This window comes from Etheostoma spectabile, unplaced genomic scaffold, assembly GCF_008692095.1.
Source record: "Etheostoma spectabile isolate EspeVRDwgs_2016 unplaced genomic scaffold, UIUC_Espe_1.0 scaffold00018539, whole genome shotgun sequence".
Classification (NCBI taxonomy): domain Eukaryota; kingdom Metazoa; phylum Chordata; class Actinopteri; order Perciformes; family Percidae; genus Etheostoma; species Etheostoma spectabile.
This window is the reverse complement of record NW_022604313.1, coordinates 1-26193: the sequence shown is the minus strand read 5'-3', so window position 1 is coordinate 26193 and position 26193 is coordinate 1. Positions and strand designations below refer to the sequence as shown.

At 39.6% G+C, this 26193-nt stretch overlaps 4 non-coding genes and 1 pseudogene across 4 annotated transcripts; 1 reads left to right on the top strand and 4 right to left on the bottom strand.

Moving 5' to 3' along the window:
- Positions 1–7474: 7474 nt before the first annotated feature.
- trnaw-cca (transfer RNA tryptophan (anticodon CCA)) lies at positions 7475–7546 on the bottom strand. The gene has a single exon. It is a non-coding gene; the product is annotated as a tRNA-Trp (tRNA).
- A 3411-nt stretch (positions 7547–10957) lies between these two features.
- On the bottom strand, positions 10958–11030 carry trnak-cuu (transfer RNA lysine (anticodon CUU)). Its single transcript has one exon. It is a non-coding gene; the product is annotated as a tRNA-Lys (tRNA).
- Positions 11031–18109: 7079 nt separating this feature from the next.
- Positions 18110–18182, bottom strand: trnav-aac (transfer RNA valine (anticodon AAC)). Its single transcript has one exon. It is a non-coding gene; the product is annotated as a tRNA-Val (tRNA).
- A 241-nt stretch (positions 18183–18423) lies between these two features.
- Positions 18424–18495, top strand: trnad-guc (transfer RNA aspartic acid (anticodon GUC)). The gene has a single exon. It is a non-coding gene; the product is annotated as a tRNA-Asp (tRNA).
- A 3034-nt stretch (positions 18496–21529) lies between these two features.
- On the bottom strand, positions 21530–21651 carry LOC116681067 (uncharacterized; annotated as a pseudogene).
- Positions 21652–26193: the final 4542 nt, after the last annotated feature.

Below are 26193 nucleotides of genomic sequence, written 5' to 3'. Positions count from 1 at the left end.
ACAACATGTTCTCTTCCAACAGGAACATTTAGTCAATCATACCACAATGACAAAAAAACAATATCATCAGCCAAAATTACAGAAACTGCAATATTTTAGATCTGTCAGGTAGACCCTTATACAATTGTCAGTATATTGTATTGATTATAGATTGTGTTTTACACATGCATTTTGTTTTTTTTTCTGCAGAAATTCAATACAAAAAATGAAAGACCATCTCAAAGTAGCTTTATGGAATGTACCATTTATGAAAAAGAAGAATGGGAAGAATCTTTTTGAATGCCTGAATGAATAAAAAAAAAAAAAAATGTATTACAAATAAATTATACGTTTACTTATTCTACCTAAACAGAACATTACTCTATATAAAATTTAAACCCCAGAATACCTACAGTGAGAATAAAGCTACCCCCCCCCCCCCCCAGACATATCAAGCAGTGGTAGTGTCCAATTAGGTCACCTCCCCCATAAAGTTGCTCCTTCTCCAAGTGCCACCTCTTTTAAAGACAGCAGAACTGGATCCCTCCCGGGTGTGGACTCCAACTGGTAAGCTCAAAAGAAAAACAGTATTATATTATATTATATACAGTATTATACGGTTATATAACAGAATGACCATCCAAAAGTAACCAATAGTGCGTGCTTGCTAAAAGCCACTTCTGTGTAAATCAAATAAAGTATGATGTATGTGAAATGAAACTAGTGTCCTGTAAGTTATTTGTAACTGAATAAATGGTTGCAACAAATTAAGGTGTATAAACAAAAGCATGTAAACTAAACATAAGGAAAAATATAAGTGCATGAGGCTCTTAAGATGGTTGTGTGGCCATGGCTGTGGCCATCACACATTGCATCCAGGAGGGACATTTGGTCTTGTGGACGATGGTCAAAAACCTCAATGGGGTTGAGGAAAGGAAAGTAAGGGGCAAGGAAGTCGGATATCAACCTTGAATGGGCGTCAAACTAGGCTGTGAGTGTACGGGAATGGTGGAATGCCACGTAGTCCCATGTGATCACATATATTGGCAAGTGGTCTCCCACCTGCCCCCTTTCTACATCCGGCACCAGTCTTTCGTGCAGGTCTTCTAAAAACAGAAGAAGGCGATAGGTGTTGTAGGGGCCAGTCTCACATTTATGCAGGAATGCTTGGCACCCAACCAGAAACTCTCAGCATGTGGAAAACATGGGCTCTTCCATTACACTGCAAGGTTGTAATCAAAGAAAAAAATATGCAGTTTGCTATTTAATAGTTTGTTTAAAAACAAAAGGAACTTAACATGTACATGTACTGTTAAATAACTTACACATACTTCAAAGTCTATGTGTATATGCATTAATCTACACTAAAGTTGACGTGTATATGCATTAATTAAAAAGAAAGTTAATGTGTATATGTATTAATCAAAAAGAAAGTTGATGTGTATATGCATGAATCAAAAAGTGCCTCCAAATAGATTTGGTTTAAAACATTCATAGTATAGTATGTAGAATAAAAGTCATAGTAAAGCAAATCACAGAGGAAACACTTCCTCAAAGCCACTTCCTCCTTGAAACCTTCAAAATGAAAACACCAGATTTGGGAGAGTCTACACAAAAACATTTCAAAAGGTTGTCAAGCTTATTTTCTTCACATTTCTTAGAACCTTTCTTCAACAATGAATCGCCGATTATTGTTTCAGATCAAGCCAAAACAGAATGTTACTTTAATGTTAGGGATCACTGTGAGGAGATTAATGCATATACACATTAACTTTCTTTTAGATTAATGCATAAACACATCAACTTTCTTTTAGATTAATGCATATACACAACAACTTTCTTTATAATTAATGCATATACACATCAACTTTCTTTTTGTTTAGTGAATATACACATCAACTTTCTTTCAGATTAATGCATATACACAACTAATCACACACAGGCCTGAAAATACACACACACATGCTCAGGACCTGTTCATGCACAAATGGAGAGACGTCAGATGAGAAACTGCCAGCTGGACCAGCGTCCTGAGCGGTTGGGGGGGTTCAGTGCCTTGCTCAGGAGGTGAAGTGGCATTTCTCCAGCCACCAATCCACACCCCGTACTTTGGTCCTCATGGGGACTTGAAATGGCAACCCTCTGGTTCCCAACCTAACTCTCTACAGACTGAGTTACTGCCACCCTAAACATTTGACCCCAACATGATTTGAACACACAACCTTCTGATCTGGAGTCAGACGCGCTACCGTTGCACCACGAGGTCTAGTAATTACTGTTTGTTTATGTAAATTTTGAAAAGCATAGAATTTGTCAAAGTAGCATAAAATAGGGCTGTTGGTGAGTTTGCAGGTGCAGTGAACGTCCATGGTAACAGCGAGTTCATCCAATCAGATTTGTGTGTTGGCGCTGTGGCAGACGGCTGCCTCTCCAGTAGCTCTCCAGTTTTTAACTCTTTTTACTTAAGTAAACCTATTTTTTAAATCTTTTTTTATCTCTTTTTGCAAAGATAGTGTGTTGTCTATATATCCTATGGATATTTCCAACATTAAAATGCAACCAGGAGCCAGCTTACTCACTTACTCAAGAAAGGAATTGCTGGCTCTGCACTCAAAGGGACGCGCCGGGATACGGCACCCTATCCTGACGGAGCTGAGGAGGAGACCCAGGGGCTGCAAGGCCGGGGCTAAGCAGAAGGCCGAGCTAGCGGAGAATCGGAAGCACTACAAGCCATTGATTCCCTCCGTTATCATGGGGAACGTGAACTCGCTGCCAAACAAGATTGACGAGCTGTCCGCGCTGGACAACCAGCGGATATAGGGTGAGACCAGCTTGCTTGGACCTCTATCTGGTAGACTGGATCAGAGACTACCTCACCGACAGGTCAACATACGTCAGGCTGAAGGACATCAGGTCTGACACTGTGGTCAGCAGCACTGGAGCCCCCCAGGGCACAGTGCAGGCCCCTCTTCTCTTCACCCTGTACCCCTCGGACTTCTGCTACAACTCAGAGCTGTGTCACATACAGAAGTATGCAGATGACACAGCCATTGTTGGGTGTATCAGGGGTGACAGGGAGGAGGAGTATCGGAGTCTGGTGGGGGACTTTGCTCTCTGGTGTCGCACTAACTGCCTACAGCTCAACACCTCTAAGACAAAGGAGCTGGTCGTTGACTTTGGGAGGTCCAGACCAAGACCGCGACCAGTCCTGTTAGAGGGAGTTGAGGTGGAGGCAGTTGAATCATACAAATACCTTGGGCTGTGGCTGGACAACAAACTGGACTGGACAACGCACAGCAGCCACCTATACAGGAAGACACAGAGCAGGCTGTACTTCCTAAGGAGGCTGCGCTCCTTTAACATCTGCAGCAAACTGCTGTGGATGTTCTACCAGTCTAAGGTCACCAGTGTCCTCTTCTGCACTGTGGTGTGCTGGGGGGGTGGCAGCATAACAAAGAAGGACACCCACAGGCTGGAAAAACTGATCGGGCGGGCCGGCTCTGTCCAGAGAGGAGGACATTGGACAAACTGCTGGACATTACTGAACATGCCAGCCACCCCCTGCACCCCGTCATCAGCACCCAGAGGAGCCGGTTCAGTGGAAGGCTGCTCCTTCCCAAGTGCTGGACCAACAGACTCAAGGACTCCTTTGTCGCTCATGCCATCCGACTATACAACTCCTCACTAGGGGGGAGGAGGAAATAGGGCAGAGAGGACAATACATACATACATACATATACACACACACATACACACATACATACATACATACATACATACATATTTATACACACACTCACACATACATACATACATATATACATACATACACACATACATACATTTATACACACAGTACACATACATACGTACAGTACACATACAGACAAACATACATGCACACCTGGACTTAAATTCACACCTGGTCACTTTATCACTTTAACACTGGACTCAACACTGACACTTTAATAATAATGTATGGTCTTTTCTTTGTTTAGTTGACGAATGTTCTTATTGTTATTATTAATGTTATTTTGCTGTCTTTATACTGTCTTTTTTCATCTATTTTTTTATTTCTTTTTCTTGCTAAAACTGCTGCTGTAACTTTCAATTTCCTCAAGGGAGTCATCCCAAAAGGATCAATAAAGAGAAGTCTAAGTCTAATACAATGACGGTTCAAGTCCACATGTGGCTGGAGAGATGCCACTTCACCTCCTGGGCACTGCCAGGTACTCTTGAGCAAGGCACTGAACCCCCCCAAAGGCACAGGTCCAGCTGGCAGCCCACTCACTCTGACATCTCTCCATTTGTGCATGAATAGGTCCTGAGCGTGTGTGAGTGTTTTACAGACCTGTGTGTGTTTACTAACAGAGTGTAAATTGCAATTTTCCCACTGGGGATCTTATGTGATCTTATTAACAAATAAAGTTGATGTGTATATGCATTAATCTAAAAGAAAGTTGATGTGTTTATGCATTAATCTAAAATAAAGTTGATGTGTTTATGCATTAATCTAAAATAAAGTTGATGTGTATATGCATTATTATCAAAGAAAGTTGATGTGTACGTGCATTAGATTCAAGATTCAAGATTCAAGAACTTTATTTGCCATTTGTGTTTTCACACATAGGAACTCTTTTGCAGTTGTTACTCAGAGAGTCAGGTTGAGTTTATAAGGACACACAAAGCATTTACATTATAATTAAATAAAATTGCACAAAACCATGAAAAAGTACAACTAAAAATAACTACATTTGCATTCCTAAATTACAAAAAGTATAATTGCTAATGGCCCTTGGCCCCTAAAGACAGCCCCTTATAAGATACTGAAGTGCACAGTTATTATTAAATAAGTAAATAAGATGCACAGGTGTATTGCCCAGATATGTTATGTTACACAGGCCCTGAGCAGAATGGTTCATTTTGTTTTGGCCAAAAGTCTAACTGCAGCTAGAAAGAAGCTCTTAAAAAAACGTGTTCTCTTTGTGATAATGCTGTGCGCTCGCCTGTGCCTGAGATTATATTATATATATTATATACAATTTTTGTGTGTGAGAAGTCGGTGAGCTGGATATGATGTGTCCCTAATAATTCTCTCTCTATCTAAAAGAAAGTTGACGTGTATATGCATCATTCAAAACAAAAGTTGATGTGCATTTGCATCAATTAAAAAGAAAGTTGATGTGTATATGCATTAACATCAAAGAAAGTTGAAGTGTATATGCATTAATTAGAAAGAAAGTTGATGTGTATTTGCATCAATTAAAAAGAAAGTTGATGTGTATATGCATTAACATCAAAGAAAGTTGAAGTGTATATGCATTAATTAGAAAAAAAGTTGATGTGTACATTGCATAAATGAAATAAAGTTGATGTGTATATGCAACCAGGTTCTGATCAGCCTTCAACATTACCTGTGAAAAAAGATAACCTCAAGTTCTGGGATCACTACTTAAATACTTTTAGCAATGTCCTGGTTTGAGGGATAAAGATGAAATAGATATCAAATGCACTGACACGTAATAACTAATTAGTCTTTGGCTGTAGATGAGTATTGACTTCACACAGAGAAATGAAAACACAACCGCACTGTAACTCTTTTAAAAAAAATTATGATTTAAAATGTCCAACAATGAATTTGACACTCCCACTTACTAACCAAAATGTCAGGTAATAATGATGACATATGTTCTGGCCAGAAGAAAATAAAACAAACAAACAAACAAACAAAACTACCTGTTTTCCTGCAGCAATAGTCAATTTAGTTTAGTTGTGCACAACCCAGTACCTGTTTGAGCTCAGTTTAAAAAAAAAAATTATATCCAACATTTTCCTTCAACTCCACAGGAGGGAAAGACCTCGTTGATGAGATAGTAGAAATGGAATTCCAAACTCAGGTTCATAAAGTCTAAAGTTCATAGTCCAGCCCGCTCTCCACCACGCTCTCTCTCCCGCCATGGCCGCTGGAATGGCAACACACCGCTCCTCCGTCGCACCCGCGCTGTCCCGCTCACAGTCCGACACACAGTCCCTCAGTAGCCTACAGCTATGTTAACAGAAAAGGTTTCAGACCATCAAAAGAAAGAACAAAAATATTTCACTCTTCAGGATATTATTCTCGTCATCTTTCAGAGCTACGCTTTCGCTGTTTCTCCCTCTGCACCACGTTCAGAAAAGAACAGCAGCGCTGCGCAGTGGCCACCTAGTGGGCATTACCGCAACACGTTTACCACTGCTGAAAAGTGTTGAGAATTAAAATTAATTAACACAAAGCGGCCTAACCTGAACTATTGTTGTCTGATTAATAAGGTGAACATAGGAAACTCATACTTTGTGTTGTGACAATTATTGATCACACTATCACATTATCCCTACTTAAGTTTTAAAGAATACAATCAAATTTAGGGTGGGTTACATATATGTGACATAATGAATAGTGATGATAACATAAAGAAAAGAAAGTTAACACTCTGGGCCCTGAGGCCATTTTTACAGTTTAATTTCCGTCTGGATTTATTTTATAAAAAAGCTTGTAAAACATCAACCCTGTTGTCTACAGTCAAGATATGAACATCATTTTTTTAGGTGCATTTTTCTCCCATATATGTGCATGTACTTCCTGAAACAATAGACGGGACAGACAGGGCAGACGCGGAGGAGCGAGCCAGCGGCAGAAATGAGCCAAAACGCGATGAATTATGGATATAAAGTGGATCAATCTTGGACATAACAGTATGGATTTAAAGCCCAAAGAGGCTGAAGTTCGAGGCTGGATAGAAAATCCCCTGTAGAGGATAGAAAGACCCGGAAAAGACCACTTTAAAGCCGAAAACGTCAGGATTTAAATGGAACCAAAAGTGAGTAAATCGCTTTTATGGTTCAAAAGTTATTAAAGTATAAATCAGAGGTACTTTTTTACTTGTGGGCGAGTTTCTCGGGCTCAGAGGGTTAACCAGGAACAATCCCATTGAGCTACAGTAATAATACATAAAAGAGGGTTAATGTGTCTATGCATTAATCTCAAAGAAAGTTGTGATGATGACATAATGAATGTTGATTATTTAATGAAAAGAAAGTTGATGTGTATATGCATTAATCAAAAAGAAAGTAACTTATTATTTGTTAATGTAAATTCTGAAAAGCATAGAATTTGTCAAAGTAGCATGAAATAGGGCTGTTGGTGAGTTTGCAGGTGCACTGAACATTTCCATGGTAACAGGGAGTTCGACCAATCAGATATGTCACTGTAAAAAATAGAATGTTGGCACATCAAAGGAATGCTTTTGATCCTTTAATGCGGATCAAAGGTGCTTACGATGTTCCATCTACACCATTTAATGCATATACACATCATCTTTCTTATTGATTAAAATAATTTAATGATCCTCAATGGGGAAATTACAAAGTACACTCTGTTACTAATCACATACAGGGCTCAAATACCCACCCGCAGGATCTATTCATGCACAAATGAGAAAACTGCAGTAAGGATTTTTGACCCCGACGTGATTTGAACACGCAACCTTCTGATCTGGAGTCAGACGCGCTACCGTTGCGCCACGAGGTCTGCTGATTAATGCATGTACACATCAACTTTTCTTTTGATTAATGCATATCTGTTCTTTTTAAGGCATATACACATATATGCCTATACATTAAATGCCTATATGTTCTTTTTGATCAATATAATTTAATCTATAATATTTATTAATCCCCAGAGGGGAAATTACAATTTACACTCTGTGTACACTTTGTTAGTAATCACACACAGGCCTGAAATACACACACACGCTCAAGATCTATTCAAACACTAATGGAGAGATGTCAGAGTGAGTGGGCTACCAGCTGGACCAGCGCCTTGAGCGGTTGGGGGGGTATCTGGCAGCTCCCAGGATGTGACGTAGCATCCAACGACACTCTGTAATTTGGTCCGCATGGGGACTTGAACTGGCGACCCTCCGGTTCCAAACGCAGCTCCCTACATGTGCCAACATTCTATTTTTTACAGTGACATATCTGATTGTAACGGCAAATGTCAGGAAATATGGAGAGGTGCATTAAGACATCTTTTTAAAGCAGATGGACTTTTCCTTAAAGGAGAATTCCAGTCAATTTCAACACGTAGCTCTGTAGTTTGTACATTAGGAGGTCTGTCAGTGGAGAGAGAAATGAAACCAATCGGTGGTGTCTACCCCGTGGTATCCTCCTGCTAGAGTTAGCACCCAACAGCCTTAAACAGGGACCGTTAGTTTAAACCTGTTTTTAGCCTCTAAACAACCAATCAACCTCACTGAATACCAAACTGATTTTCACATGTTCTTTTGCTGCAAAGGTCATACATGTAGCTATGATACAGGAAACATGGTTAGGTGTAGGGATGAGCGAGTACAGCATTATCTGTATCTGTATCTGTTTACCACATGAATTATCTGTATCCGGATCCGTACTCGGACTGGGCGGGGCCTAACCCGGAAGTGGTCAGATTTAACCCGGAAGTGGGTCGGGTGGTCTTGAAATGGGCGGGGCTTTAACCAGCATGTTATTTTAAGCATGCAACTGATATGTTAAACTGACAGTTAAAAAAAAAAATCTCCGATGGCAGAGACGCAACTGGAGTTGCATTTAAACCAAGCAGCATGTCTCAAACCCACGTTCACCAGAAATCTACTGGTTACTATGTAAGGACTACAAACCCCACGTTCACCAGAAATCTACTGGTTACTATGTAAGGACTACAAACCCCACGTTCACCAGAAATCTACTGGTTACTATGTAAGGACTACAAACCCCACGTTCACCAGAAATCTACTGGTTACTATGTAAGGACTACAAACCCCACGTTCACCAGAAATCTACTGGTTACTATGTAAGGACTACAAACCCCACGTTCACCAGAAATCTACTGGTTACTATGTAAGGACTACAAACCCCACGTTCACCAGAAATCTACTGGTTACTATGTAAGGACTACAAACCGAAGTTAAAAACAAACCTGAAGCTGAAGAAACCCTAAACGTTAACGGAACAGATCCGCAGACCGAATTGACTGACGGAGCATGAGAGAGCGAGAGAGAGAGCGAGAGAGAGCGCATTTCTCCATGTTCTGTGTGTGTGTGATTGATCCGAGCGGGTTTGTAGGCGGGGGGGGGGGGGGCGCTGTGATTATCACAGAACGCTGCGCGGCCAGTTGAGGAGTTTTATTCAATCCGAGCACGGATATTGACTCATATTACTCGGATAATACTTGTACTCGGCAAACGTGTTTTATCCGTACCGGATACTCGTTTCAGCCGGATACTCGGATCACCCCTACTTAAAAATATTTCGAAATATTCCTAAAAAGTCGTAGTGTAGTATGTCGTAACAAGTCCAAATTTAAAGTTCTTGTTGTAAAACAAGAAGAATCTAAAGTCCTCTGGAGAATGCGGGCATTAATCCCACTACCTCTCGCATGCAAAGCAAGCGCTCTACCATTTGAGCTAATTCCCCCTTTTCAAAAAAATCAGTACCGGATACTCGTTTCAGCCGGATACTCGGATCACCCCTAATATACACATCAACTTTCTTTTTGATTTATCATCACTATTCATTATGACATCATCACTATTCATTATGACATCAACTTTCTTTTGAATAAATGCATATACAAATCAACTTTCTTTTAGATTAATGCACATACACATCAACTTCCATTGATATTAAAGCATACACACATCAACTTGTATCATGTGCTATATTATTCTTTATTATATTTAGTTTGTTAGTATTTTTTGCATTGTCAGTTTTGTTTGTGAATTTATATATGATATATTTGTGAGTAATTTTTGTTGTGTTTATTGTCTTTTGGATGTATTGTTTGGACCCCAGGAAGACTAGCTGTCGTCTTGGCGTCAGCTAATGGGGATCCTTTGAAATAAACAAATAAACAAATAAACATTGATATTATTGCATATACCCAACAACTTTCTTTGATTTTAATGCATATACTCATCAACTTTGTTTTAGATTAATGCATATACACATCAACTTTCTTTTATTAATGCATATACACATCAACTTTCTTTTATTAATGCATATACACATCAACTTTCTTTTTGATTTATGCATAAACACATCAACTTTCTTTTTATTAAATGCATGTACACATCAACTTTCTTTTAAATTAATGCATAAACACATCATTACAATTTTAGCATTTTCTGGGACCGCAGACATCTTTTTAAAGCAGATGGACTTTTCCTTAAAGGAGAATTCCAGTCAATTTCAACACGTAGCTCTGTAGTTTGTACATTAGGAGGTCTGTCAGTGGAGAGAGAAATGAAACCAATCGGTGGTATCTACCCCGTGTTATCCTCCTGCTAGAGTTAGCACCCAACAGCCTTAAACAGGGACTGTTAGTTTAAACCTGTTTTTATCACTCCAAATCCCCTTTGTGAAAACAAGGACGAGGAGTGAAACACTGACGCACACACACACGCACACACAGTTTATATTGTCATTTTGCCAATGTTCGCACACACATGCATGCACGCACACACATACACACACATCAACTTTCTTTTGGATTAATGCATATACACATCAACCTTCTTTTAGATTAATGCATATTCACGTCAACTTTCTTTTACATTAATGCATATACACATCAACTTTCTTTTGGATTAATGCATATACACATCAACCTTCTTTTAGATTAATGCATATACACATCAACTTTCTTTTAAGCTGCAGTTCTAGAACAAGAGGTTGAAGTTTTAGAATTTGAACATGCATTGTCACCAGACTTTAGTTTGATCTGAGGAACAGTAGGTCAGCACAGGCCATGATCGTAGAATGCAGGCACATTTTAGTCTGGTAAATTACAAGGATTTTTACACTGGGATGGAACTGCTAATCTTGCTATTGACAGCCGATCCACCCCAATACAGCCATCTGATACTGTCCAGAACTGAGGGATTCCCATTCTCTAAAACTTCACCGCCCAACGTGGGGCTCGAACCCACGACCCTGAGATTAAGAGTCTCATGCTCTACCGACTGAGCTAGCCAGGCACTTCTCAAGCTTTGAGTTGCGGTCCAAACATTTTACTTAAACGTTCTGAAATGTTACAGTTCTAGAATGTTCTAGAATGTTAGGTTGAAGTTCTAGAATGTTAGCTTTAAATTCTAGAATGTTAAGCTGCAGTTCTTTCGAAGAAGTCAAGTCTTTTGGGGGGGTTTAAATGTGTGGGAGTGTTAATGGTCGGGTTGAATATGTTTGTATGAAGAAGTACGTTGTTTTGTTTCAATACACGTTGTGAAACTCATATCAATGTTTTCCTTTGTCTATGGACAGGATTATTAATCTCACTTAACGGTATGTAGAGGGGTTGTGGTCTATGACAGATTTTTCAATACATTTAACAAGTTTCCTAAACTCTTAACACACCAACACACCCAAAACACACAATTGGCAAAACATTTAATTTCATGCTCTAAATCCCACATTGTAGGCAAAGCAAGGCAAGGCAGCTTTATTTGTAGAGCACATTTCAGCAACAGGGCAATTCAAAGTGCTTTACACAAGTAAAAACAGTTAAAAATTATAAGCGTATAAAACACATGAATAGACAGTTAAAAACAAAAAAGACACATAAACATAAGAATAAAAGTTACAGTGCAGCATAAGAAATTTAAAGATAAAACATATGAATGGACAGTCTAAAACAAAATAGAAACATTAGGACACATAAAACACAAGAATAAAAGTTACAGTGCAGCAAACTAAACTCCAAAACTAATTTTCAAAATACAATAATACACTAACACAACACGCTATGTCTGACAAAACAATGCAAACATATTCCAAATCAAATAATTATTCCAAACACTAACACATGTTCTCCTCCAACAGGAACATTTAGGCAATCATAACACAATGACAAATAAACACTCATCAGCTGACATTACAGAAACTACATTATTTTAGATGTGTCAGGTATGCCCTTTTACAATAGACAGTACATTGTATTGATCATGGATTGTGTTTTGCACATGCATTTTATTTCTTTTGTTGAAAAACTTTAATACAAAAAATGAATGACCATCTCAGAGTAGCTTTATAGAATCTACAGTTTATGAAAAAAAAAGAAAGAGACAGAATTGCTGCAGTAAAGACTTGATTTGCTGATTTGATGTTGGCTCCTCTCCGGCCCGGCACGGTAACTGGGGCCCTTTTTCCAATTAGGTTTCTCCCACGGCGACGCCTTTTCGCCAAGTTGAAGCCAGCCTCGTCAACATAGATAATTTCATGTGGGACTTGATTGGCCTCCATCTCAATGACTCTCTGAAAGTAATTAGACACAGTGTATGTGACTGCTGTGCTGTACTGTATATCTACTGTATGTCCTAATGTACTCCAGGTTTATAGAGTAGTTTACAGTAATGACTGTATTGCATAACCTTACCTGGACGTATTGGTGACGGAGTTCTTTGATGCGTTCAGTGTTCCTTTCAAAAGGAACTTTGTGTAGTTGTTTCATTCGGACTCTGTGTTTAGCTAGAGTCCGAGAAATAGATGTTAGGCTGATTGCTGCAATGTTCCCAAAGACAAGGTTGTCCATCAATGAATGTTGATGTGTATATGCAGTAATATCAAAGAAAGTTGATGTGTATATGCATTAATATCAATGAAAGTTGATGTCATAATGAATTGTGATGATAACATAATTAATAGGGATGATACACTAAATAGGAAGTTGATTTGCATATGCATTAATATCAATAAATGTTGATGTGTATATGCATTAATCTATAAAAAAAGTTGATGTCATACTGAATAGTGATGATGACATAATGAATGTGTTTATGCATTAATCAAAAAGAAATTTGATGTGTGTATGCATTAATGAAAAAGAAAGTTGATGTGTTGGAAAATGTTTTCGGATACCATGGTGACCGGAGAAACTCATTCATCTGTTACGCATGTTACTTTATCTTTATTGTGAATTTGATTTCATTTTGAATTGTTATTTCGCATTAATCAAAAAGAAAGTTGATGTGTATATGAATAAATCAAAAAGAAAGTTGATGTGTATATGCATTAATCTAAAAGAAAGTTGATGTCATAATGAATTGTGATGATGACATAATGAATGGTGATGATATAATAAAAAGAAAGTTGATGTGTATATGCAATAATCTATAAAAAAAAGTTGATGTCATAATGAATAGTGATGATGACTGTAATGAAGACCAGTTGTTCCACATGGCTAGGATCTAAGTTTGCACGCTGTGGACTGAACACATTTCCAGCTGTGCTAAAAACCCACTCAGAAAACAGCTGGCCTTATATCTGGGGTCAAGGAGAGCTGCAAGCAGAAATGTGGAGTTTGCAAAAATTGGTTCAAAATGCCATCCTAGTTCTTTGCTCAGATTGGCTGCCAGTTTCCCTGCTGCTGTGCCTAACCTTTCCCTGGACTCAGCCGCAACATCTTGGCCCAGCCCCACTGTGGCATCCTGATCATCATCACCAGCCAGGAACTGATCTGATTCATCCTCAGATTCCTCACCAGCATGCAGTGACCTGATGATGGAGCAAGGCCATCCAGGAGGGGGATGACCTCAGAGATGGAGGCGCTGGGTTTTGAGGGCGCCCGTGTGACCTCCTCAAAAGGACTAAGAACAGTGAGCATGTCTGATGCTAACCCCCACTCATTTGGATAGATGATTGTAGAATCTTTACCCATGTTAGAACGCCAAGCCCTCCGCCAGCCGCTGGAGCATGTAGAACGTATTGTTCCACCTTGTTTTTTCATCTGTTATGAGCGTGTGCTGGGGGAGGTTCTACTGTGTCTGGAGCTCATGTAATCTGTTGCTGGCTTTGCTTGAGCGATGAACATGGCCAGATATGCTCCTGGCTTTGGAGAGAAGGGATGAATAGTGATGATATCATAATTAATGGTGATGATGCAATGAATAGAAAGTTGATTTGTACATGCATTAATATCAAACAATGTTGATGTGTATATGCATTAATATCAAAGAATGTTGATGTGTATATGCATTAATATCAAAGAATGTTGAGGTGTATATGCATTAATATGAAAGAAAGTTGATGACATAATGAATAGTGATGATGACATAATGAATGGTGATAAAAAGAAAGTTAACGTGTACATGCATTAATCTATAAAAAAAAGTTGATGTCATATTGAATAGTGATGATGACATAATGAATGTGTATATGCATTAATCAATGAGAAAGTTGATGTGTATATGCATACATCTAAAAGAAAGTTGATGTGTATATGCAGAAATCTAAAAAAAACTTGATGCGTATATGCGTTAATCTAAAAGAAAGTTAATATGTTTATGCATTAATAAAAAATTAAGTTAATGAGTATATGCATTAATAAAAAAGAAATTTGATGTGTATATGCATTAATATAAAAGAAAATTGATGTGCATATGCATTCATTAAAAATAAATTTGATCTGTATATGCATTTATTAAAAAGAAAGTTGATGACATAATGAAAAGTGATGATGACATAATGAATGGTGATGATAAATCAAAATTAAGTTAATCAGTATATGCATTAATATAAAAGAAAGTTGATGTGTATATGAATTAATCAAAAAGAAAGTTGATGTGTATATGCATTAATATCAAAGAACGTTGATGTGTATATGCATTAATATTAAAGAAAGTTGCTGACATAATGAATAGTGTTGATGACATAATGAATATTGAATGGTGATGATATAATAAAAAGAAAGTTGATGTGTATATGCATTTATTAACGGGTATGTTATTTTAAGCATGCAATTGATATGGGTTGATCAGAAATTCTTATATTTATTGCTGATTTGAAAACTATTTACATGACAGCATCGAGCTTCAGATCGATGGTGTTGTCATGGTAACAGACAGAACTATATACAGAACGTTTTGCAACAATTAATACAACACATGCGGTTGCAATTATGAAGTAAAATGTAATCAAAAAGAGTTTTCATACTCAATATAACTTTCTTTTTTTAACTTTTAATTTTTTTATGATCATTGTGACTTTTTTTGTTTTTGGTTCTTTTTTATTTTTTTTATTTCGACACCAGGTATGTGTTAGTGTGTGTGTGTGTGTGTGTGTGTGAGTAAGAGAGAGACACAGAGAGAGAGGGGGGGGGGGGGCAGCTGGCAGTTAAAAAAAAAAAAATCTCCGATGGCAGAGACGCAACTGGAGTTGCATTTGAAACAAGCAGCATGTCTGAAACCCACGTTCACCAGAAATCTACTGGTTACTATGTAAGGACTACAAACCCCACGTTCACCAGAAATCTACTGGTTACTATGTAAGGACTACAAACCCCACGTTCACCAGAAATCTACTGGTTACTATGTAAGGACTACAAACCCACGTTCACCAGAAATCTACTGGTTACTATGTAAGGACTACAAACCCCACGTAACCAGAAAACTAGTTACCATGTAAGGACTACAAACCCCACGTTCACCAGAAATCTACTGGTTACTATGTAAGGACTACAAAACCCACGTTCACCAGAAATCTACTGGTTACTATGTAAGGACTACATACCCACGTTCACCAGAAATCTACTGTTACTATGTAAGGACTACAAACCCCATGTTCACCAGAAATCTACTGGTTACTATGTAAGGACTACAAACCCCACGTTCACCAGAATCTACTGGTTACTATGTAAGGACTACAAACCCCACGTTCACCAGAAATCTACTGGTTACTATGTAAGGACTACAAACCCCACGTTCACCAGAAATCTACTGGTTACTATGTAAGGACTACAAACCCCACGTTCACCAGAAAACTAGTTACTGTGTAAGGACTACAAACCCCACGTTCACCAGAAATCTACTGGTTACTATGTAAGGACTACAAACCCCACGTTCACCAGAAATCTACTGGTTACTATGTAAGGACTACATACCCCACGTTCACCAGAAATCTACTGGTTACTATGTAAGGACTACAAACCCCACGTTCACCAGAAATCTACTGGTTACTATGTAAGGACTACAAACCCCACGTTCACCAGAAATCTACTGGTTACTATGTAAGGACTACAAACCGAAGTTAAAAACAAACCTGAAGCTGAAGAAACCCTAAACGTTAACGGAACAGATCCGCAGACCAGAGAGAGAGAGAGAGAGAGAGAGAGAGAGGCCGAGGGAGCGCATTTCTCCATGTTCTGTGTGTGTGAGAGAGCTGAGCGGGTTTGTAGGCGGGGGGGCGCTGTGACTATCACAGAACGCTGCGCGGCCAGTTGAGGAGTTTTATTTAATCCGAGCACGGATATTGACTCATATTACTCGGATAATACTTGTACTCGGCAAAAGTGCTTTATCCGTACCGGATACTCGTTTCAGCCGGATACTCGGATCACCCCTAATATACACATCAACTTTCTTTTAGATTAATGCATAAACACATCAACATTCTTTTAGATTTATCATCACCATTCATTATGACATCATCTTTCTTTTTAATAAATGTATATACACATCAACTTTCTTTTTACGATATCATCACCATTCATTATGTCATCATCACTATTCATTATGTCATCATCACAATTCATTATGACATCAACTTCTTTTTAATAAATGCATATACACATCAACTTGGGAGAGTGTCAAGTCTGGGCACCTTATAATTCCTCTTCTGCTCTTTCCAGATTATGTTGTTCTGTGGGCTTCATCAAACAGTGATCTACAGCACCCACTGGGGCAGATTGAAGTCCAGTGTCAAGCATTCGTAATCAAAGTCAGCCCCTCCAAATCTCAAAGCTCAGGATTTCTCCCATCGGGTTGGGAGTCAATTGCTGTCCCAAGTGAAGACGTTCTTGTATCTCAAAAGCTTATTTCAAACAGTGCAACTTGTTCCAACACAAAAACCACAATACTACTGAAACTTTGGATGGTCGCCTCCGCCTCTCACACGGAAGACTGGGGTTTTATTTCCCGATGGGGAGATCTGTCTACCAGCTGCTAATTATTTCCCAAGGCTAAATCGACACTAGTATCATCTGTCAGAGTAGTTTGGATACGAGGCCCAACCATAGCAAAAGATATGACATTTTTTAAGAATGTATTATAGTGGATATACTCCAAGAAAGACAAAGGTTTTACAAAAGGATTGAGAATGATCCTGCTATCAAAGATATGTTTTTAGTGACGATATGATCACCTACTTCAGGATCCAGGAACGTAGGCAGACAGCAGGAACCTAAGACGGATCCAAGAATGTAAAACATCAACTATGAGGCTAGCAAGTTGAGGTTCAGGTAATTTAATTCAATTCAATTTTATTTATATAGCGCCAAATCACAACAACACTTATCTCATTGCGCTTTTCATAAAAGAGCAGGTCCAGACCATCTTCTGTGATGTTATTTACAGAAACCGGAAAATTCCCACCAAGAGCAAGCACTAGGCGAAAGAGGCAAGGAAAAACTGAGCCAGAACTACCTATAAGCTTCATCAAAGAGGAAAGTCTCAAGCCTACTCTTAAATGTGGAGATGGTGTCTGCCTCCTGAACCCAAACGGGAACCTGGTGAGGAGCTTGATAGCTGAACACTCTGGCTCCCATTCTACTTTTGGAGACTTTAGGAACCACAAGGAACCCTGCATTCTGGGAGCGCAGTGCTCTGGTGGGGTAATAAGGTACAATGAGCTCTTTGAGATAAGATGGTGCTTGAACATGAAGAGCTTTGTAGGTGAGAAGAAGGATTTTAAATTCTATTCTGGATTTTACAGGAAGCCAATGCAGAGAAGCCAAACCAGGAGAGATGTGATCTCTTTTCCTGGTTCCTATCAGAACACGTGCTGCAGCATTCTGGATCAGCTGAAGAATCTTTATGGACTCTTTTAAGCAACCTGATAATAAAGAACTGGAGTAATCCAGCTTAGAAGTAACAAATGCGTGGACTAGTTTTTCTGCATCAATTTTCGACAGGATACTCCTGAATCTCTGAATGTGATGACTACTGCACTGGGGAAACTTCGGCAGGCCTGGCCACGATTTCACGTCAGGGAGATTTTTCCGTGAACGTCATGGAGAGTTTAACTTCGCAGAGTTTGATTTTGCAAAGTCAATACAAACAAAGAAATGTGTTTCCGCCCTGTTTCGAACAGGGGACCTTTCGCGTGTTAGGCGAACGTGATAACCACTACACTACGGAAACTGACGAAAAGCATTTATTTTGCATATTTGTGGGAAAATGCACAATTTTTATTTTACTGCAAATGTTCAAAAAGCTACAAAATAGAGATTTTAAACTAGATTTAGTCACAGATGCTTTGTCATGGATTTGAATGATAGCAAATATGTAGTAAACCTAAATATTTCTACATGCATTGACTGTGGTCTGAATGTTGGAATAGCGCCACTTATTTCTTGATGTGCCAAATATTAAGCTTGGGCATTCCTCATTAGTATAATGGACAGTATCTCCGCCTGTCACGCGGAAGATCGGGGTTCGATTCCCCGACGGGGAGATTTTTCTACCAGCTAACCAATGCAAGGCCTCGAGGAAGTCCCGGCGAACGCGTGGGACTACTCGGGAAAGTGGGCCTTGGCTCAAGCTGTGTTCAGCATGGAAGGAGAACTCCTGATCCTAAATGGGAATATTTTCAAGCGATTGAAAGAGCACAACTCCTGGACGTGAACAAAACGTCACAAGGTGCCGCAGGAGTTGGGAGAGTGTCAAGTCTAGCCACCTTGGAATTCCATTTATGCTCTTTGCAGACTATGTGGTTCATTTGGCTTTATCAGGCATTGATCTACAGCTTCCACTGGGGTGAATCATGAGGGGGAAAGCGTGCCTTGGCTCAGGCTGTGTTCAGCATGGGAGGAGAACTCCTGACCCTAAATGGGAATATCGTCAAGCGATGGAAAAAGCATATCTACTGGACATGAACAGCACCTCACAAGGCGCAGCAGAAGGTGGGAGAGTGTCAAGTCTGGGCACCTTATAATTCCTCTTCTGCTCTTTCCAGATTATGTTGTTCTGTGGGCTTCATCAAACAGTGATCTACAGCACCCACTGGGGCAGATTGAAGTCCAGTGTCAAGCATTCGTAATCAAAGTCAGCCCCTCCAAATCTCAAAGCTCAGGATTTCTCCCATCGGGTTGGGAGTCAATTGCTGTCCCAAGTGAAGACGTTCTTGTATCTCAAAGCTTATTTCAAACAGTGCAACTTGTTCCAACACATGGTACGCCTCCGCCTCTCACACGGAAGACTGGGGTTTTATTTCCCGATGGGGAGATCTGTCTACCAGCTGCTAATTATTTCCCAAGGCTACATCGACACTACTACATCTGCCAGAGTAGTTCGGATAAGAGGCCTAACCATAGCAAAATATATGCATTTTTAAGAATGTATTATAGTGGATATACTCAAAGAAAGACAACGGTTTTACAAAAGGATTGAAAATGATCCTGCTATCAAAGATATGTTTTCAGTGACAATATGATCACCTACTTCAGGATCCAGGAACGTAGGCAGACAGCAGGAACCTAAGACGGATCCAAGAATGTAAAACATCAACTATGAGGCTAGGAAGTTGAGGTTCAGGTAATTTAATTCAATTCATTTTATTTATATAGCGCCAAATCACAACAACACTTATCTCATTGCGCTTTTCATAAAAGAGCAGGTCCAGACCATCTTCTGTGATGTTATTTGCAGAAACCCGAAAATTCCCACCAAGAGCAAGCACTAGGCGAAAGAGGCAAGGAAAACTGAGCCAGAACTACCTATAAGCTTCATCAAAGAGGAAAGTCTCAAGCCTACTCTTAAATGTGGAGATGGTGTCTGCCTCCTGAACCCAAACAGGAACCTGGTTCCACAGGTGAGGAGCTTGATAGCTGAACACTGGCTCTCATTCTACTTTTGGAGACTTTAGGAACCACAACTAACATTGCATTCTGGGAGTGCAGTGCTCTGGTGGGGTAATAAGGTACAATGAGCTCTTTAAGATAAGATGGTGCTTGAACATGAAGAGCTTTGTAGGTGAGAAGAAGGATTTAAATTCTATTCTGGATTTTACAGGAAGCCAATGAAGAGAAGCTAAACCAGAAGAGATGTGATCTCTTTTCCTGGTTCCTATCAGAACACGTGCTGCAGCATTCTGGATCAGCTGAAGAGTCTTATGGACTTTTTCGAGCAGCCTGATAATAAAGAACTGGATTAATCCAGCTTAGAAGTAACAAACGCGTGGACTAGTTTTTCTCGATCAATTTTAGACAGGATATTCCTGAATGTGATGACTACTGCACTATGGAAACTGCGGTAGGCCTGGCCACGATTTCACGTTGGGAATATTTTTCCGTGTAGGTTATTTAGAGTTCAACTCAGCAGAGTTTTAAATGTGCGAAGTCAACATGAATAAAGAATTGTTTTTTCCACCCTGTTCAAACAGGGACCTTTCACATGTGAGGCGAACATGATAACCACTACACTACGGAAACTGATGAAAAAATGATTTTTTGGCATGTTCTTGGGGAAATGCACCATTCATATTTTACTGTAAATTTGTAAAATGCTGTTAGACATATTCATTTTTGACACATAGAGATTTTAAACTGGATTCAGTCACAGATGCTTTGTCATGGATTGAGTGACAGCAAATATGTAGTAAACCTAAATATATCTACATGTATTCATTGTGTCATGAATGCTGGAATAGCGGCACCTGTGGATTGATGTGCCAAAAATAGAGGTTGGGCTTTCCTCGTTAGTATAATGGACAGTATATCTCCGCCTGTCACGCTGAACATCGGGTTTGATTCCCCGACGGGGAGATTTTTCTACCAGCTTAGGCCTCGAGGAAGTCCAAGCAAACGCGTTGGACTACTCATGAAGGGAAAGCGGTCCTTGGCTCAGGCTGTGTTCAGCATGGGAGGAGAAATCCTGATCCTAAATGGGAATACTGTCGAGCAATGTGCACGACTCCTGGACATGAACAACACGTCTCAAGTTGCATCAGGAGGAGGGAGAGTGTCAAGTATGGGCAACTTAGACTTCCTTTTATGTAAACAGTTGAAGGCTCACCAAAAGCCCGCCCACGCACTGGACTCACTGGTTCCCGCTCCTGCACAACTGAAATGAGAGAGCAACGATTTGTTAAACATACACTTCTTATTTCTCAACGTGAAAAAGTTTTTAAAAACACCTGGATAAAAGCATAGGTTGATTGCAGGGTAAAAGACCCAGGTACCACAAGATCAGAGGGTAAGGTCTTCAATCTTCTGAGGTATGATCCCATCCAGAACCGTGCCGTAGCTGCAGTCTTAGGATTTCTGGATGGGGTCGTGGCTGCTGTTATGTGTATAGCTGTAAATCTTCTCCTAAAAACATAACAGGTCCGACACTCCTTTCCCTCCTTTCTCCTATGGCTTCTACATCACTCTTCTTTGCACTCGTTCCCACTTGGACCTCAATAGGAAAATAAAAGATGGCCCGTTCCAGGTCTAAATCTCTTTCTGGGTGGGATAAAACAGAGCTGATGGGTAAAAGGAAAGGTAAGCAAAAGCTAGTACAAAAGTCTCGACCAAACAGCAAAGCTCACCAAAAAACCGGGCGTTCCCCTCCAAGGAAGTCTTTAGTAAAAGGCAAAAGATTTGTGTGTTACGAAGAGAAACCAGAGTGAGTACAGCCGTCTGATCGAGAGCAGCAAAAACCCTAGGTACCCAGTCCAAACCATCGTGGTAAGCCTCACTGGGTGTCCAAACTAAAATGATAAGAGGAAACTTGGTAGACTCCTTACTGATGTTTATACCTGTACTCACAATGCCTTTTTTTTTAAACACCAGCCAATCACAAGTGTTACATGTGAATAATCAATGTTTGAGTAATCAGGGAGCTCACATAAAAGATAGTTGCAAGATCTACCAAATGTTAAACTTTACAAGCCGTAAGATGTTGGAACCTGGTTGCCACTGGTTCCAAATCTCCCCTCAAAATGTCAATAACAGATTTTCCAGCCACTGACTGATACTAGCAGAGCAGAGTGGCGCAGCGGAAGCGTGCTGGGCCCATAACCCAGAGGTCGATGGATCGAAACCATCATCTGCTACTTCCTATGCTTCGTACCAGCAGGAAACATATTTCCAGTCTGTTGATGTTTAACAAAGCATCTGTTGCTGCAAGTGTCTGAAGTGAAATGTCTCCACTTGCTGAAGAGTAAACTTAATGGCATGTTGAGATTATTTCATCTGTAAAAAAAGAAACTACAGTGCTCAGTGTAATACAGTAAAATATACTACTACTACAGTACATAAATACAGTAAAATAGAAACTGTAAGACATATGCATTTGCAAGTGCTTGCAAATGCATATGTCTTTTTAAACTTTTTTTCTGAAATAAACTTAGACCCATCTTTATTAATCCTTTTGGGATGACTCACCGCAAAGAAATTGAAATATTACGAAATAGAAGAAGAAACCTGGGTAAAACATCTAATGTTAATGTTGTATATGGCTTCAAAACCTGTAAATGCAACTGCAGTGGCTGGAAATCAAACCTGGGAAAAATGCTTGCACTGCTACGATGTAAATAAAAAAAAAAAGTAACACACCTGTTGCTTTTCTGCTGCTTTCTGCTCTGTTGATAAACTTTTAATTGGTTAGTATTAGTTACCAGACACGGGCAAAGCACAAATCGTAGTGCACTGCCTGTGTCTGTGGATCCTCATGGAGGCAGCTTGATTGATTGATATGCTCCCATATTTGTGCCATAACAAAGATCTAATGTTTCATCAAATCGGTTGGGCGAGTAACCTTTTTGGCTAATCTTGACAATAAAGCAAGTAACCACACAATGAAAACTACTGCAATGGCTGGGAATCAAACCCAGGTAAACTGCTTGGAAGGCAGCTATGCTCACCACTACACCACCATCGCAGGATAACACAACGTTCACTGAAAATCTTGTAACACATCTGGGCATTGAGACTCAAAATGTGCTCTATCACTGAGCTGCAGCCCCTTAAGATTTTCAGATTTTTTTAACTTTTTGGTGAGATCACTGAATAAGAGATGAAACCTGGGTGGAATATGTCATGTTAATGTTGTACATGGCTTCAAAACCTGGTAGTGGCTGGAAATCAAACCATGGCAAAATGCTTGCACTGCTATTGTATAAATCAAAGTTAAAAGTAACATCACTCAAACTGTGATGGCTGGGAATCCAACACCGGTCAACTGTTTGGAAGGTAGCTACGCTGACAACTACACCACCATCACTGGGCAACTCACTATTCACTGCAAATCATGCATTACATCTGATCATTAAGAGGTATTTTTATATTAATTACCATGAACACAAGGAAATTACCTTTGAATGCTTTTCTCTTTCAGGGCTTTTGCAGCCTGGACAGTAACACTTGATGGAGATGCCAGGGTTTGAACCCAGGCCCTCATACATGCAAAGCATGCGCTCTATCACTGAGCTACATCCCCTTAATGTGTTCAGACTTTTTACTTTTTTTTCTGAGACCATTGAATAAGAGAAGAAACCTGGTGAAAATATGTAATATTTATGTTGCAAATGGTTTCAAAACATGGCGTGGCTGGATATTGAACCTTGGCAAAATGTTAGCACTTCTATGGTACAAATCTAGTCAAAAAGAACACATCTGTTGCCTTTCTGCTGCACAATACAACACTTACTGCAAAATCTTGTAACACATCTGGGCATTGAGAAATGCATTGGTGGAGACGGGTGGCTTCCAGTAGCTATGAGATAATACAATATTGTTCATGAAGCCACAAACTATGTAGGGTGTTGTTTTAAGGCCCCGGATCCCTAACAGGGGGTATACCTCCTCAATGTTCAGTTAGTTTTCTGATCGGTTAAGATTTCTATGGGGACCATAGAAATCATGATTGTACTTTTGTTTTGAACATATTTTGTTTTTGTTTTGAACATATTTTAAAGAGTGGTTTTATATCTGTGCTGCAATTTTGACAAATTGTTTTGATCACTTGAGGTATGACCAGAGAATTGAGCAGGTGGCACCTTGTACGGCAGCCCTGGCCACAGTGTATGAATGTGTGTGAAGGTGAATGTTTCGTGTAGATGTAAAAGCGCTTTGAGCAGTTGTTAAGACTGGGAAAAGCGCTATAAATACAGCACATTTACATTTACCATGACAACATCATTAATCTGAAGCTTGATGCTGTCATGTAAAATAGTTTTCTAATCAGCAATAAATATAACAATTTTTGATCAACCCATATCAATTGCATGCTTAAATAACATACCGGTTTAAAGCCCCGCACATTTCAAGAGAACACAACCACTTCCAGTTTAATCTGACCCCTTCCGGTTTAGGCCCCGCCTCGTCCAAGTACGTAGGATCCGGATACAGATAATTCATGTGGTAAACAGATACAGATACAGATAATTGCTGTACTCGCTCAGCCCTAATAAACACCGTTCTAGTAACTGCTTCTGTTCAGGCTCCACGTCATCTATTCTTCAGGAAATGGTGTGGAGTCATAACAAACCCAGTTGTCTCCCATCAAGGAGAAACACCACAGATGACAGATACAGAAGTTATTACTCTAAGAGGCATTGGAGATTATTATGAATAATTAATATGAAACTCATTGGTTAAATGTAATTTTCCCATTACACCTCTCAGATCTGGCAGGTTCATAATCATTTGGCTGCTGGCTTTTCCTCCTCTTCCTCATCCCAGTCAGTCGCCGTAGTTCTAGTGCCAGGTTGAGACTTCGCTCCCCAGTGTGACGTCATCGCCGAATTGACTAATAAAACCAGCGAATACTAAAAATTACAAAAACTAACTTTTAACATTATTTGGAGGACATTTAAAAAAATGATATCATACATATCTTGAGTGCTTTTTGTTACCCAATAATCAACAGTGGTTGTTAACACCCGCAACATTCTGAGACCAATTAATGCAAAGAAAGGACTGGAGCATTTCTTGGAGAGAATAAGTAGGCTGACCTGAAGTATTGAGACAACAGTGACTGAAAATCTAATTCAATCTACATATCGGTCTTCTTAAAGATCTAAATAGATTTTCTCACCTCAGAGTCATCTGGAGCACGTAACGATTAGCTTCTGTCCCTCTGAACCTGAGTGACAATCACTCTGCAGTGAATGAGATGCAGTTCCCCCCCCCCCTCAGTCTAACCAAGACTATACTTTCAGGTATCATTTCTAGAGTTTCTGACTCTGCACGCCGCTCCGCAGATGGCTCCTGTGCGCGTCCTGTTCGACGGCCCGGCACGTAACTGCGCACGTCCGATCGACCAGGTGGATTGAATCAGGCAATCCAACGTTTACAAATACGCGCATCAGTCATTTGACTGGTGTGCATTGGACTAAGACGGCAGAAGCAGACACTGTGAGGATATGGGGATTTCGGTTGTGACGGGATCGGTAAGCTTACATGGACTCTTATTTGGTTGTTATGTTTGGTGTTTGATAGATTAGGGTATTGTTGTGGGTGAAAAGGTTATCACTGTGTCAAATCTAAGTACCTTTTTGTATAGGTAAAGGAAAAAGGAACTGGTTTACTACTGTACATTTGTTAGTTAAGACATGCTCTGTTTGTTAGTTAATACTTGCAACCCGATATTGGTGTATTCTTCTTCTTTATAGAGCTGTGTAGATTGAATTCTACTTTATGTTATCACGATTATTACTTCAACTTCTGATATGCAACTACTAGTACTTATATGCAACTACTTATGTACTATAGGTTAAACACTTTATCCACCATTGGTTAAAATACCTATTTATTGTTTTCATTTCTTTGGTGTATAAAGGTTTTTTACCTTTGCTATACCGCCTGGTATGATGAACTGGTCAGAATTAAAATATACCTTGAGTAAAATCAAAAGTCTGGTCCTTCAGTGTGGACACCTCACAGCCCAAAGAAACACTTGACAGTTACATCTACTTCTTGACTTTGTCATGCCTTATGTCCGTATAAAAATGTTAAACTGAGTTAAGCCATAATCCTCTTTATTTCTACCTTTGCTTTTCCTACTTTGGACATGTCAAAAATGGCATTGTTTGAAAACCCATCTCTACACATCCATGTTCACTCCACAGGGGTTTCCACTTAACTAATCAGACTGTATGGCCTTTACAAGCTCAGCTTGATTGACATGTATTAAAGGGTTGAACGGTACAGAAGTCCCGGTGGACGGG